A 13,703-nucleotide genomic window follows, 5' to 3' on the forward strand; every position below is an offset into this window, starting at 1 on the left:
TGGAGAACACTGTGCACGACAGTTGAATTTTTCGGCAAGATTTTTTAACACAACTGCGACATTTGGAACCGCTGTACATAGTTCACATAGTTGGAGTTTTCGGCAAGATGTTGCGGAGCTTTTATATATATAAAGGATTTACAAAAATGAATCTGCAGCATGGTTAACACTACTATATATACATATATACAGTGCCTTGCGAAAGTATTCGGCTCCCTTGAACTTTGCGACCTTTTGCCACATTTCAGGCTTCAAACATAAAGATATAAAACTGTAATTTTTTGTGAAGAATCAACAAGTGGGACACAATCATGAAGTGGAACGAAATTTATTGGATATTTCAAACTTTGTTAACAAATAAAAAACTGAAAAATTGGGTGTGCAAAATTATTCAGCCCCTTTACTTTCAGTGCAGCAAACTCTCTCCAGAAGTTCAGTGAGGATCTCTGAATGATCCAATGTTGACCTAAATGACTAATGATGATAAATAGAATCCACCTGTGTGTAATCAAGTCTCCGTATAAATGCACCTGCACTGTGATAGTCTCAGAGGTCCGTTTAAAGCGCAGAGAGCATCATGAAGAACAAGGAACACACCAGGCAGGTCCGAGATACTGTTGTGGAGAAGTTTAAAGCCGGATTTGGATACAAAAAGATTTCCCAAGCTTTAAACATCCCAAGGAGCAATGTGCAAGCGATAATATTGAAATGGAAGGAGTATCAGACCACTGCAAATCTATGAAGACCTGGCCATCCCTCTAAACTTTCAGCTCATACAAGGAGAAGACTGATCAGAGATGCAGCCAAGAGGCCCATGATCACTCTGGATGAACTGCAGAGATCTACAGCTGAGGTGGGAGACTCTGTCCATAGGACAACAATCAGTCGTATACTGCACAAATCTGCCCTTTATGGAAGAGTGGCAAGAAGAAAGACATTTCTTAAAGATATCCATAAAAAGTGTCGTTTAAAGTTTGCCACAAGCCACCTGGGAGACACCAAACATGTGGAAGAAGGGGCTCTGCTCAGATGAAACCAAAATCAAACTTTTTGGCAACAATGTAAAACGTTATGTTTGGTGTAAAAGCAACACAGCTCATCACCCTGAACACACCATCCCCACTGTCACACATGGTGGTGGCAGCATCATGGGTTGGGCCTGCTTTTCTTCAGCAGGGACAGGGAAGATGGTTAAAATTGATGGGAAGATGGATGGAGCCAAATACAGGACCATTCTGGAAGAAAACCTGATGGAGTCTGCAAAAGACCTGAGACTGGGACGGAGATTTGTCTTCCAACAAGACAATGATCCAAAACATAAAGCAAAATCTACAATGGAATGGTTCACAAATAAACATATCCAGGTGTTAGAATGGCCAAGTCAAAGTCCAGACCTGAATCCAATCGAGAATCTGTGGAAAGAACTGAAAACTGCTGTTCACAAATGCTCTCCATCCAACCTCACTGAGCTCGAGCTGTTTTGCAAGGAGGAATGGGCAAAAATTTCAGTCTCTCGATGTGCAAAACTGATAGAGACATACCCCAAGCGTCTTACAGCTGTAATCGCAGCAAAAGGTGGTGCTCCAAAGTATTAACTCAAGGGGGCTGAATAATTTTGCACGCCCAATTTTTCAGTTTTTTATTTGTTAAAAAAGTTTGAAATATCCAAAAAATTTCGTTCCACTTCATGATTGTGTCCCACTTGTTGTTGATTCTTCTCAAAAAGTTACAGTTTTATATCTTTATGTTTGAAACCTGAAATGTGGCAAAAGGTCACAAAGTTCAAGTTCAGTGTGTATATATGTATATATATATATATATATATAAATATATGTGTGTGTGTGTATATATATATATGTGTGTGTATATATATATATATATATATATATGTATATATACTGTATATATATATTTATATATATATATATATATATATATATATATATATATATTTAGCTTTTTTTTAATTCTCCCATTTATTTATTTTTATATCTATCTATAAAAATAATATATATATATATATATATAACGGATAAAAGAAAAAGCCTAAATAAATAAATAAATACCAGTGCCTGACGCTTTGGTAATATATATATATATATATATATATATATATATGTATATATATATATATATATATATATATATATATATATATATATATATATATATATATATATATATATGTGTGTGTGTGTGTGTGTATATATATATATATATATGTGTGTGTGTGTGTGTATATATATATATATATATATATATATATATATATAGCTTTTTTTAATCCTCCCGTTTATTTATTTTTATATCTATCTATAAAAATGGACGGGTAAAAGAAAAAACCTAAATAAATACCAGTGCCTGACACTTTGGTAATATATATATATATACACACACACACACTCTATATATATATATATGTATATATATAGATTTGATCAGAAGAACAGCCCTCTTTTGATATAGCTGGCTGAGAGGAGTGGCAGCTCTTTCATGATGTCCCGGCATGATGGGGGACACAGGCGGCAAAACAACGGGGGACATAGGCTGCAGGATGACGGGGGACAAAGGCTACGAGATGGGGACACAGTCTGCATGGTGGCGGGGGACACAGGCTGCAGGATGATGGGGGATACAGGCTGCAGGATGACGGGGGGACGCAGTATGCAGGATGATGGGGGATGCAGGATGCAGGGTGACGGGGGATGCAGGATGACGGGGGGACACAGGCTGCAGAATGACGGGGGGACACAGGATGCAGGATGACGGGGGACACAGGCTACGAGATGGGGACACAGTCTGCATGATGGCGGGGGACACAGGCAGAATCAGGGGTGTACCAATGGAGGGGTGGGGCACAGTGGCGGTTGGTGCTCAAAATTTTTTTTAGGGGGGGGGCGCAAACATAAAAATGTAATAGGCATTGCTTTGCGGCAAAAAACTCTGTAAAAAATTGCGTGACTTTGAGGTCGCAAAAGTGTGAAAGGGGCCTTCAGTAATTAAGGTATAGTGTGCCCCCTTTCAATGCAGAGAGACCAGCATGCCCCCTTACAATGCAGAGTGACCAGCGTGCCCCATTTCAATGCACAGTGACCAGCGTGCCCCCTTTCAATGCACAGTGACCAGCGTGCCCCTTTCAATGCAGTGACCAGTGTGTATGCCCCCTTCAATGCAGAGATCAGCGTACATGCCCCCAATGCAGAGACCAGCATACATGCCCCCTTCAATGCATTAACCAGCATACCTTTCCCCCAATGCAGAGATCAGCGTACATGCCCCCAATGCAGTGACCAGCATACATGCCCCCAATGCAGTGACCAGCATACATGCCCCCAATGCAGAGATCAGCGTGCGTGCCCACTTCAATGCAATCAACATTGTGCCGTTCCCCCATCAATGCAGAGTTCAGCGTGCCCCCCCCCCCAAGAGCAGTGCACTTACCTGGAGCCCTGGAGCACAGTGGTGACGGCTTCTCTTGTTTTCAGTCCCGGACTTCCGGCAGGCGGCTTCTTCTCACTCCGGCGGCGTGTCTTCTCTGGTCTTCCCGCTCCCGCCTCCTCCTCAGCCAATGGCATGGGGTTTGCCATGCGGCCGGTATTAGCCCGGCTTCCTGATTGGCCAGGAGGAGGATCGGTGTGACATTAGCGAATTTTCATTCGCTATTGTCACACAATGGGCGGGCTCTGGGCGCACTGCTCTGCGCCCCGGGACCACCCTTTGCATCACCCTATTAGAGCCTCTGGCTCTAATCAGGTGATTTAAAAAAAAAAAACCCATTAAGCTCCATGTGTCCGGCGCCCTGCATGCAGATTAGGGGGCCGGACGCATGGATGGGGGGAGGCGCCCCTGCGCCCTGTATACACCAGCCGCCACTGGTGGGGCAGGGTGGGTGCTTGCCGAGATCTCCAACCCACGTCACCTCTGGTCGGAGATATCGGCAATTTGCCTGTACTGTGCATGTGCGCCAACAAATGCCGTTCACAGAGAAGTCCTATGCAGTGCACAAAAGAGTTGGAGTTCTCGGCAGGACAATGTATGCTACTGCGGAAGTGTCTGCGGTTGGACTTTTCAGCAGGACAATATATGCTACTGTGCAGGCGCCCGCGGCTCCTGAAGCAAAAATTAAACACAACAGTTTGGAGAGCGGGATGTGAGCATCCGCAGTCCCTATTTTATGTTATTGTCTAATAAAAACCCGTGCACAGTACTATCCCCCAGAGTACTATTACAAATGTGAGCATCCACAGTCCACATTTTATTTTATTGGCAAATAAAAACCTTTACACAGTGCCATCCCCCACATTACTAGTACAAATGTGAGCGTACCTATGTGCTGTTTGAATGGGCAGAGTCGCAGGCAGGAGTTAGCTGAGCTAAGGCTGAAAGGGAATGCTGGGATTTATAGTTTCTCTCCATACAAAAAATACAAAGCTAGATAGGCAGCGTTGTGTAATAATATCCGCTCACACTGCGGCCATTTTTATGTTTGAACTCTTTATTGGGTTTTTGTGCAAAAACAAAAGCAATGCGTGTAAATGTAAAGTAAAGCACAGCAATAAATAGCATTCCAGTCTGATTCCGGACAGACACACATTTTAGAAAGAACAATTCAATTCTCATTACTAAACACACTGATACGATGTTGAGCTGAGGGGGATCTGGTGTGCCGAGAACCTGTGGAGAGCGAATGTAGCAGGTTTTCCAGGCCATAAAATAGTGACTGCGAATGCTAACATCCCGCTCTCCAAACTGTTGTGTAATTTTTGCTTCAGGAGCCGCGGGCGCCTGCACAGTAGCATAGATTGTCCTGCTGAAAAGTCCAACCGCAGACACTTCCGCAGTAGCATACATTGTCCTGCCGAGAACTCCAACTCTTTTGTGCACTACATAGGACTTCTCTGTGCACGGCATTTGTTGGCGCACATGCACAGTACAGGCAACTTGCCGAGATCTCCGACCAGAGGTGATGTGGGTTGGAGATCTCGTCAAGCACCCACCCTGCCCCACCAGTGGCGGCTGGTGTATACAGGGCGCAGGGGCGCCCCCCCCCCCCCATCTATGCGTCCGGCCCCCTAATCTGCATGCAGGGCGCCGGACGCATGGAGCTTAATGTTTTTTTGTTTTTTTTTAAATCACCTGATTAGAGCCAGAGGCTCTAATAGGGTGATGCAAAGGGTGGTCCCGGGGCGCAGAGCAGTGCGCACAGAGCCCGCCCATTGTGTGACAATAGCAAATGAAAATTTGCTAATGTCACACCGATCCTCCTCCTGGCCAATCAGGAAGCCGGTTTAATACCGGCCGCATGGCAAACCCCATGCCATTGGCCGAGGAGGAGGCGGGAGCGGGAGGACCAGAGAAGACACGCCGCCGTGCTCCAGGGCTCCAGGTAAGTGCACTGCTCTCGGGGGGGAGGGGGGCATGCATGCTGAACTCTGTATTGATGGGGGCACGGCACAATGTTCATTGCATTGAAGTAGGCACGCACGCTGATCTCTGCATTGGGGGCATGTATGCTGGTCACTGCATTGGGGGCATGTATGTTGGTCACTGCATTGGGGGCATGTATGCTGATCACTGCATTGGGGGCATGTACGCTGATCTCTGCATTGGGGGAATGGTATGCTGGTCACTGCATTGAAGGGGGCATGTATGCTGGTCTCTGCATTGGGGGCATGTACGCTGATCTCTGCATTGAAGGGGGCATGTACTCTGGTCACTGCATTGAAAGGGGCACGCTGGTCACTGTGCATTGAAAGGGGGCACGCTGGTCACTGTGCATTGAAATGGGGCACGCTGGTCACTCTGCATTGTAAGGGGGCACGCTATACCTTAATTACTGAAGGCCCCTTTCGCACTTTTGCGACCTCAAAGTCACGCAATTTTTACAGAGTTTTCTGCCGCAAAGCAATGCCTATTACATTTTTATGTTTGCGCCCCCCCCCCCCAATTTTGAGCACCAACCGCACCTGTGCCCCACCCCTCCATTGGTACACCCCTGACTCTGCCTGTGTCCCCCGCCATCATGCAGACTGTGTCCCCATCTCGTAGCCTGTGTCCCCCGTCATCCTGCATCCTGTGTCCCCCCGTCATCCTGCAGCCTGTGTCCCCCCGTCATCCTGCATCCTGCGTCCCCCGTCATCCTGCAGCCTGTGTCCCCCGTCATCCTGCAGCCTGTGTCCCCCGTCGTCCTGCAGACTGTGTCCCCATCTCGTAGTCTGTGTCCCCGGTCATCCTGCAGCCTGTGTCCCCTGTCGTCCTGCAGACTGTGTCCCCATCTTGTTGCCTTTGTCCCCCGTCGTCCTGCAGCCTGTGTCCCCCGTTGTTTTGCCGCCTGTGTCCCCCATCATGCCAGGACATCATGAAAGAGCTGCCACTCCTCTCAGCCAGCTATATCAAAAGAGGGCTGTTCTTCTGATCAAATCTATATATTTATATATATATATATATATATATATATATATATAAATATATATAAAATATATAAATGTGAGGATTAATATATATATATATATATATATATTGTAACAGGAAGTCGGCTGAATCTGGGAATGTAGTCACAGGAAGGAGATACATTTCTACCTGATTTGGAGAGTCCATTGATTGGTTTAGGGTGTTGGCTACAGAGCTAGCCAGCAGGAAGTTGAAAGGCCTTCACCTGTTCAGAATGAGGGAGTTAAGGCTCTATAATTTGTTCAGAGAAATTCCTATTGTTTGCTGCCTCCAGAAGCTGTGTCCTGAAGCCATGTGGGCTGGGAGCAGGAGGACAGTCAGCGTGTGCCTCCCGACAGGATGTGTGGGCCTGGGAGAAGACCCCCCGGAGTGATGTGTGCCCGGGACGGTAACCAAGGGTGAATACGTCTCAAAGGTGAGAAGACGAAGTGTTTCTGTGTGAAAGAAACAAAAGGACTGTGTTGCCCTGTGAAGCTATAGGTCCGCTGTAGGACAAGGAAGTCTGCCCGACGGTAGGTTGGAGACAGACACTTAGGCAGGTTCCAGTTGTGAGAAGGTAGCCGCCCACAGAGGCAAGGATTTATTTTCTGTTTTATTTTATTTTGGATGTTTTGCTGCATACAGCCTGGTGAAGAAAACCCCATTCAATAAACCACACTGTTTGTTTGCAAGCACTTGTCGGCTACCTGTCTGGGAAAACGCACCCCCCAAGGGGTCATCCACACCCGCCACCGAGCTAATCCCTCACATATGGTGGAGGTATGCAGTGGGCAGAAGCGAAGATCCCTGCAAGGAAGTGCAAATGTTTGATGAACTTTGTCTGGTGCATGAGATTGCACAATCTATGTGTGCAGGAGAGAAGATCCTGACAGAAAATAAATCCTTGCCTCTGTGGGCGGCTACCTTCTCACAACTGGAACCTGCCTAAGTGTCTGTCTCCAACCTACCGTCGGGCAGACTTCCTTGTCCTACAGCGGACCTATAGCTTCACAGGGCAACACAGTCCTTTTGTTTCTTTCACACAGAAACACTTCGTCTTCTCACCTTTGAGACGTATTCACCCTTGGTTACCGTCCCGGGCACACATCACTCCGGGGGGTCTTCTCCCAGGCCCACACATCCTGTCGGGAGGCACACGCTGACTGTCCTCCTGCTCCCAGCCCACATGGCTTCAGGACACAGCTTCTGGAGGCAGCAAACAATAGGAATTTCTCTGAACAAATTATAGAGCCTTAACTCCCTCATTCTGAACAGGTGAAGGCCTTTCAACTTCCTGCTGGCTAGCTCTGTAGCCAACACCCTAAACCAATCAATGGACTCTCCAAATCAGGTAGAAATGTATCTCCTTCCTGTGACTACATTCCCAGATTCAGCCGACTTCCTGTTACAATATATATATATATATATATATATATATATATATAGAGAGAGAGTGTGTGTGTGTGTGTGTATGTATAGTTGCCGAAAACTCCAACTATGTGAACTACTCCAACTATGTGAACTATGTACAGCGGTTCCAAATGTCGGGCGCATGCGCAGTTGTGTTCAAAAATCTTGCCGAAAAATTCAACTGTCGTGCAGTGGCGTCACTAGGGTTGGTGTCACCTGGTGCGGTAAAACATGGTGTCACCCCCCCCCCCCCCCTATATTCGGGCCGGGCAGCAGCTCAGCGTTGGGAGTTTTTTGTAGCAGGTCGCGACGGTCATTAAGGCCTAGAGGATAGCAGGTTAGGCACTTCCTAATGGCTCAGTTCCTAGGAGCAGTAACGGATAATGGCTGACAGGCCATCCTGCCAGACCCAGCAAAAATGCAGCAGTGATCCCTCTGGTTATACGTTCGCTCCCTCTGGGTTGACCAGGCTGACTTTGGTCAGTAATGTAGCCCGTCTGTACCCTGGCAATGACAAAGTCTTTCTCTCTCTGGTGGTGCTGGGCAGTGTGGCTCTTTCTGACTTCCCCCAGCACAGTCCTCTCTTTATGGTGTAGCACTCCATCCCTCAGCTTTTTCCCAGGTTCCCAGTCCTCAATCTCTCCCCGTAGCAGAGTGCATGCTGGGGGCTATGGTCTGCTCCCTGTGGACTACAAATGGGGCCGCCAATCTTCCGGGACTACATGTCCCATGATGCCCCCCTAGTCTCTTCTGATTGGCCCTGAGCGGTGGCCAATGGGAAGGGAAAAAGACTGGGCAGTAAGCTAGGCGGCAATCAGATGAGAGCCGCTCTCTCTTCTCCTGCACTGCTGACAGGAGAAAAGAGGGGGGGAAGTGGGGAAGATAAACTGACAGCCCGCAGCTCGCTACCTGTTCTCTGGTGGACTGAGCGAGGAAAAGAGCCTGTTGTCACTGCTTAATCATACCTCCCTACTTTGAACTTCAGAATGAGGGACACTGGAGGAGTGAAAAGTTCTGCGGCATGCTAGGTCGCTGTAAATTGTGGGAGGAGCTAAAGGGATATGTTTAAACAAAACCCAGGCTTCCTTGTACCTATAAAATATGCTTTGATTGTTTTGTCTGAGCCTACCTTAAAGAATAAATTCAATAAAATAGTCAGGGACTGCATAGCAACCAGCAACTGTTGAGACAATGAAGACTTTGGTGAGAAGTATATAATGTACAGTATTATGTATATAGTGCGGGAGTGTGTAAAGCAGAGCACATGGGTTGGGGAGTGCTGCAGTCAGTGATGGGTTTAGGATACATAGTGCAGGCTGCAGGGGTCCAGGGTGTGTAATGCAATGGGTTCAAGATTTAGATGAATGTAATGCACAGAAGGCTGTAGCCAGTGCCAGGTTTAGGAGTACATGATACACACAGAGAGCATTGTCCAGGAGTACATAATGCACAGAACGCAGGGCTCAGGAGTGTGTAATGTATAAAAAAAAAAATAATCAGGAGTACAAAACAAAGAGTGCAGGAGACAGGGGTGTGTAACTCAGTGTAGGGGTAAGGAAAGGGCAAAATTCCTCCCACATACAAGAGATGGTCAGAGACTGTGGAAATAATACAGGAGGTGGTCAGAGACTACAGACATGATACAAGAGATGGTCAGAGACTGCAGACATGATACAAGATATGGTCAGAGACTGCAGACATGATACAAGAGACTGTCTGAGACTGTGGACATGATACAGGAGATGGTCAGAGACTGCAGACATGATACAAGAGATGGTCAGACACTGCAGACATAGTACAGGAGATGGTCAGAGAATGTGGAAATAATACAGGAGATGATCAGAGACTGCGGACATAGTACAGGGGTTGTCGGAAGACTGCGGACATAGTACAGGGGTTGTCGGAAGACTGCGGACATAGTACAGGGGTTGTCGGAAGACTGCGGACATAGTACAGGGGTTGTCGGAAGACTGCGGACATAGTACAGGGGTTGTTGGAAGACTGCGGACATAGTACAGGGGTTGAAAAAAGTCTGGTGCGCTAAATTGTTACCATCATGAACAAGTGTTATGTGATACCAAAACTTGACCTTATTAAACAATTGTGATGATTACAAAAAATTAAATACAGAGTGAATAAATATTCCTTGAAAGAATATTACTTAAAACAAAATTATGCAATTGTCACACACAATAAAAAAGTCCAAATGTGAAAAATGATGACAATCGTGATACAAATGGGATGTGAAGGTTTCCCACCACCTCACAGATTTGCTTCTTACCAGAATTGGGTTGGTAAAGGGCAGATAGCAGAAAAATCGGTCCAAATGCAAGGGGTGGGAATGCCACTTACCTCTCTGCACATGGACAGGATTAAGATATGACGGTCAACTTCCAACTACCTAGACTTCTCATTGTCTCCTATGTATCAGATCTCCGTCTACCGCAGGTAATTCAAATACCGACTTCCCCACCAGGCGAAGTGGCTCCTCCCACTGATCCTACATCAAGAAGTAAAAGGACCTCGGATTGAGCTATATGCCAGGAGTCCCTCTTTATATATGACCTCCAGAGAGTCTGCATAATAACCAATAGCCTGAAATAATTGGGATCTGGTAAGCAGCCCTTTTATATATAGGTGTGAGTCTCAGCACAGCACTCACTCTTGGTTTCATCACAGAGGTTCCCCTTTGAACCGATTTTTCTGCTATCTGCCCTTTACCAACCCAATTCTGGTAAGAAGCAAATCTGTGAGGTGGTGGGAAACCTTCACTTTGTATCACGATTGTCGTCACTTCTGAATACCAGTTCACCACTATTTCACCTCCCAACATTCAGCACCTGTGGATTTTAATTGGACTTTATTTTGGGATTTATTGCACTTTTCACATTTGGACTTATTATTGTGTGTGACAATTGCATAATTTTGTTTTATCCTTGGTTCACACTGATGCGATGCGGGAAGGTTGTGAATTCGCAGCCTGTTCCCGCATCGCAAACGCACCCTCGGCAGTTCACACTGCCATATGCGATACGCTGGGGGTGTCAATGTAATCTTAATGACACCTCCAGTTTGATCGCATATCGCAGTGCGATCTTACAGTTTGCACAGGATCGGATCGCACAAGTGTGAACCGCTGTGCGATCCGATCCTGATGCGGCTCAAAAAAAGGGTCCTGTGCGATTTTACTGCGGGTGCAGTGCGAATTTAGCCATACAAAGTGTATGGCTGAATTCGCACCGCACAGCCGATTGCATATAATGAAGGAGCAGTGCGCTCCGATATTACATGCGAGCGCCGCACTTGCACAAATGTGAACCGGCTGTTAAGTAATATTCTTTCAAGGAATATTTATTCACTCTGTATTTTATTTTTTGTAATCATCACAATTGTTTAATAAGGTCCAGTTTTGGTATCACATAACACTTGTTCATGATGGTAACCATTTAGTGCACCAGACTTTTTTCATCACTATTTATTCCTATTGGATCTTTGGTTGCAGCTCACATACATTTATCAGTGCACTTTTCCACATACATTATAGTACAGGGGATAATGGAGACTGGGAGCATGCTTCTGTAGTTTACAAGAGACTGGACACATAGTACATGGTATATCACAGCAGCACTCTCCTAAAACATAAAATACTGTTGAAGTTCAATTTTTTTGAAGTTAAAAAGAACATGAACAATCCTTCCAGTGATAATGTGCCAGCAGTGCAAGGGTTACCTGCAATTTACCTTGTCCTACTAATGGTAGCTTCTTCTATCCTGACAGAGAATGCCATAATCAGCAGTGTGGTGTGCCTCCCCCTCCTCCCCCTCCTCCTCCCCCTCCTCCTCCCCCTCCTCACCCCTCCTCCTCCCCCCTCCTCCTCTGTGTACACAGGAAGTAAACATCACAGCTTAAGGAGGAGGGGCGGTGTTCCGTGAGAATTACCTACCCGTGAGAAAAACCTACCCCTCGTCACTTCCGGTTCACGGCACTGTATGGAATGCAGCGCTTACATTAAAACAGCGGGGCTGCAATACGAATCATCTCCGCTCGTGTCCCGGTCACTTCCCTGATCTCGTCAACTAAATATAAAAGCGGCGGCGGGTGTATGTAAACATAAATCACGGAGACGCCAGCCGCTTTTATATTTACTTGCCGAGATCAGGGAAGTGACAGGCACACGAGCGGAGATGATTCGTATTGCAGCCCCGCTGTTTTATTTAACCGCCGCGTGGGTAGGTTTTTTCAACGGTACACTGTGCTATTTCTATACTAGTGCGCATGCGCACTAGTCTGCTCCTCTGTTGTCCCTTTAGGTATCCGGCCCTGTGAGCATGCGCACTGCTGCGCTGCTCAGCTGTTCCTGGCCGGAAGTGACGGGGGGTAGGTAATTCTCACGGGGTAGGTAATTCTCACGGAACACCGGCTTTAGTTCAGTGTACTCCGTACATACACTACAGTGAGAAGTGTAGACTGGAGGCAGCTGGGGAGACATGCCGGGCTGGTGTCACCCCTCTGGCGGGTGTCACCCGGTGCGGACCGCCCCCCCGCACCCCCCATAGTGACGCTACTGCTGTCGTGCACAGTGTTCTCCACTGTGCACAGCGCGGCCAGGGCATTGCATTGGAAGGCATTGGAAGTCTTATTGGAAGGCTCGTACTTGCGGCGGAAGTGACGTATCGGGTTGAAACTTTCGGCAAGTTGAAACTGTCGGCAGTACACCGGAATCTCATCGATGCCTTTTGCCTCTCCCAGTGGACGTTCTCATAGACTGAGATAGCCGGTGTTCCGTGAGAATTACCTACCCTGTGAGAATTACCTACCCCTCGTCACTTCCGGCCAGAAGCATCTGAGCAGCGCAGCAGTGCGCATGCTCAGAGCCCCGGATACCTAATGGCAGAACAGAGGAGCTTACTAGTGCGCATGCGCACTAGTATAAAACGATAACGGTGTACCGTGAAAAGAACCTACCGACGCGGCACTTACCTAAAACAGCTGTGCTGACATACGAGTCATCCCCGCTCCTGTCCCGGTCACTTCCCTGCTCTCGGCAAGTAAATATAAAAGCGGCTTTCGGCTCAGTGATTTATGTTTTCATACAGCCACCGCCGCTTTTATATTTACTATCCGAGAGCAGGGAAGTGACCGGGACAGGAGCGGAGATCACTCGTATTTCAGCACAGCTGTTTTAATGTACCCGCTGCATTACATACAGTGCGGAGTACCGGAAGTGACGAGGGGTAGGTTTTTCTCACGGGTAGGTAATTCTCACGGAACACCGGTGTTCCGTGAGAATTACCTACCCGTGAGAAAAACCTACCCTCGTCACTTCCGGTTGCACGGCACTGTATGTCATTCGGCATTTACATTAAAACAGCTGTGCTGCAATACGAGTGATCTCCACTCCTGTCCCTGTCACTTCCCTCATCTCGGCTAGTAAATATAAAAGCGGCGGCGGGTGTATGAGAACATAAATCACTGAGCCGAGACCCGCTTTTATATTTACTAGCCAAGATCAGGGCAGTGACAGGGACAGGAGCGGAGATGACTCATATTGCAGCACACTTGTTTTTATGTAAGCGTGGCGTGGGTAGGTTTTTTTCACGGACACGGTGATAATTTCTTACTAGTGCGCATGCGCACTAGTCAGGTCCTCAGCTCTTTCATTAGGTATCCGGGGCTGTGAGCATGCGCACTGCTGCGCTGCTCAGCTGTTCCTGGCCGGAAGTGACGAGGGTAGGTTTTTCTCACGGGGTAGGTAATTCTCACGTTACACCGGTGTTGTAAACTTTTGTCGGACCCGTGAAAAAATCGGACCTCGTCACTTCCGGTGGACAGAGCATCACAAAACAGCTGATGGGAATTGTCCG

This window comes from Pelophylax lessonae (assembly GCF_965119305.1).
Source record: "Pelophylax lessonae genome assembly, chromosome: 3".
Taxonomy (NCBI): Eukaryota; Metazoa; Chordata; class Amphibia; order Anura; family Ranidae; genus Pelophylax; species Pelophylax lessonae.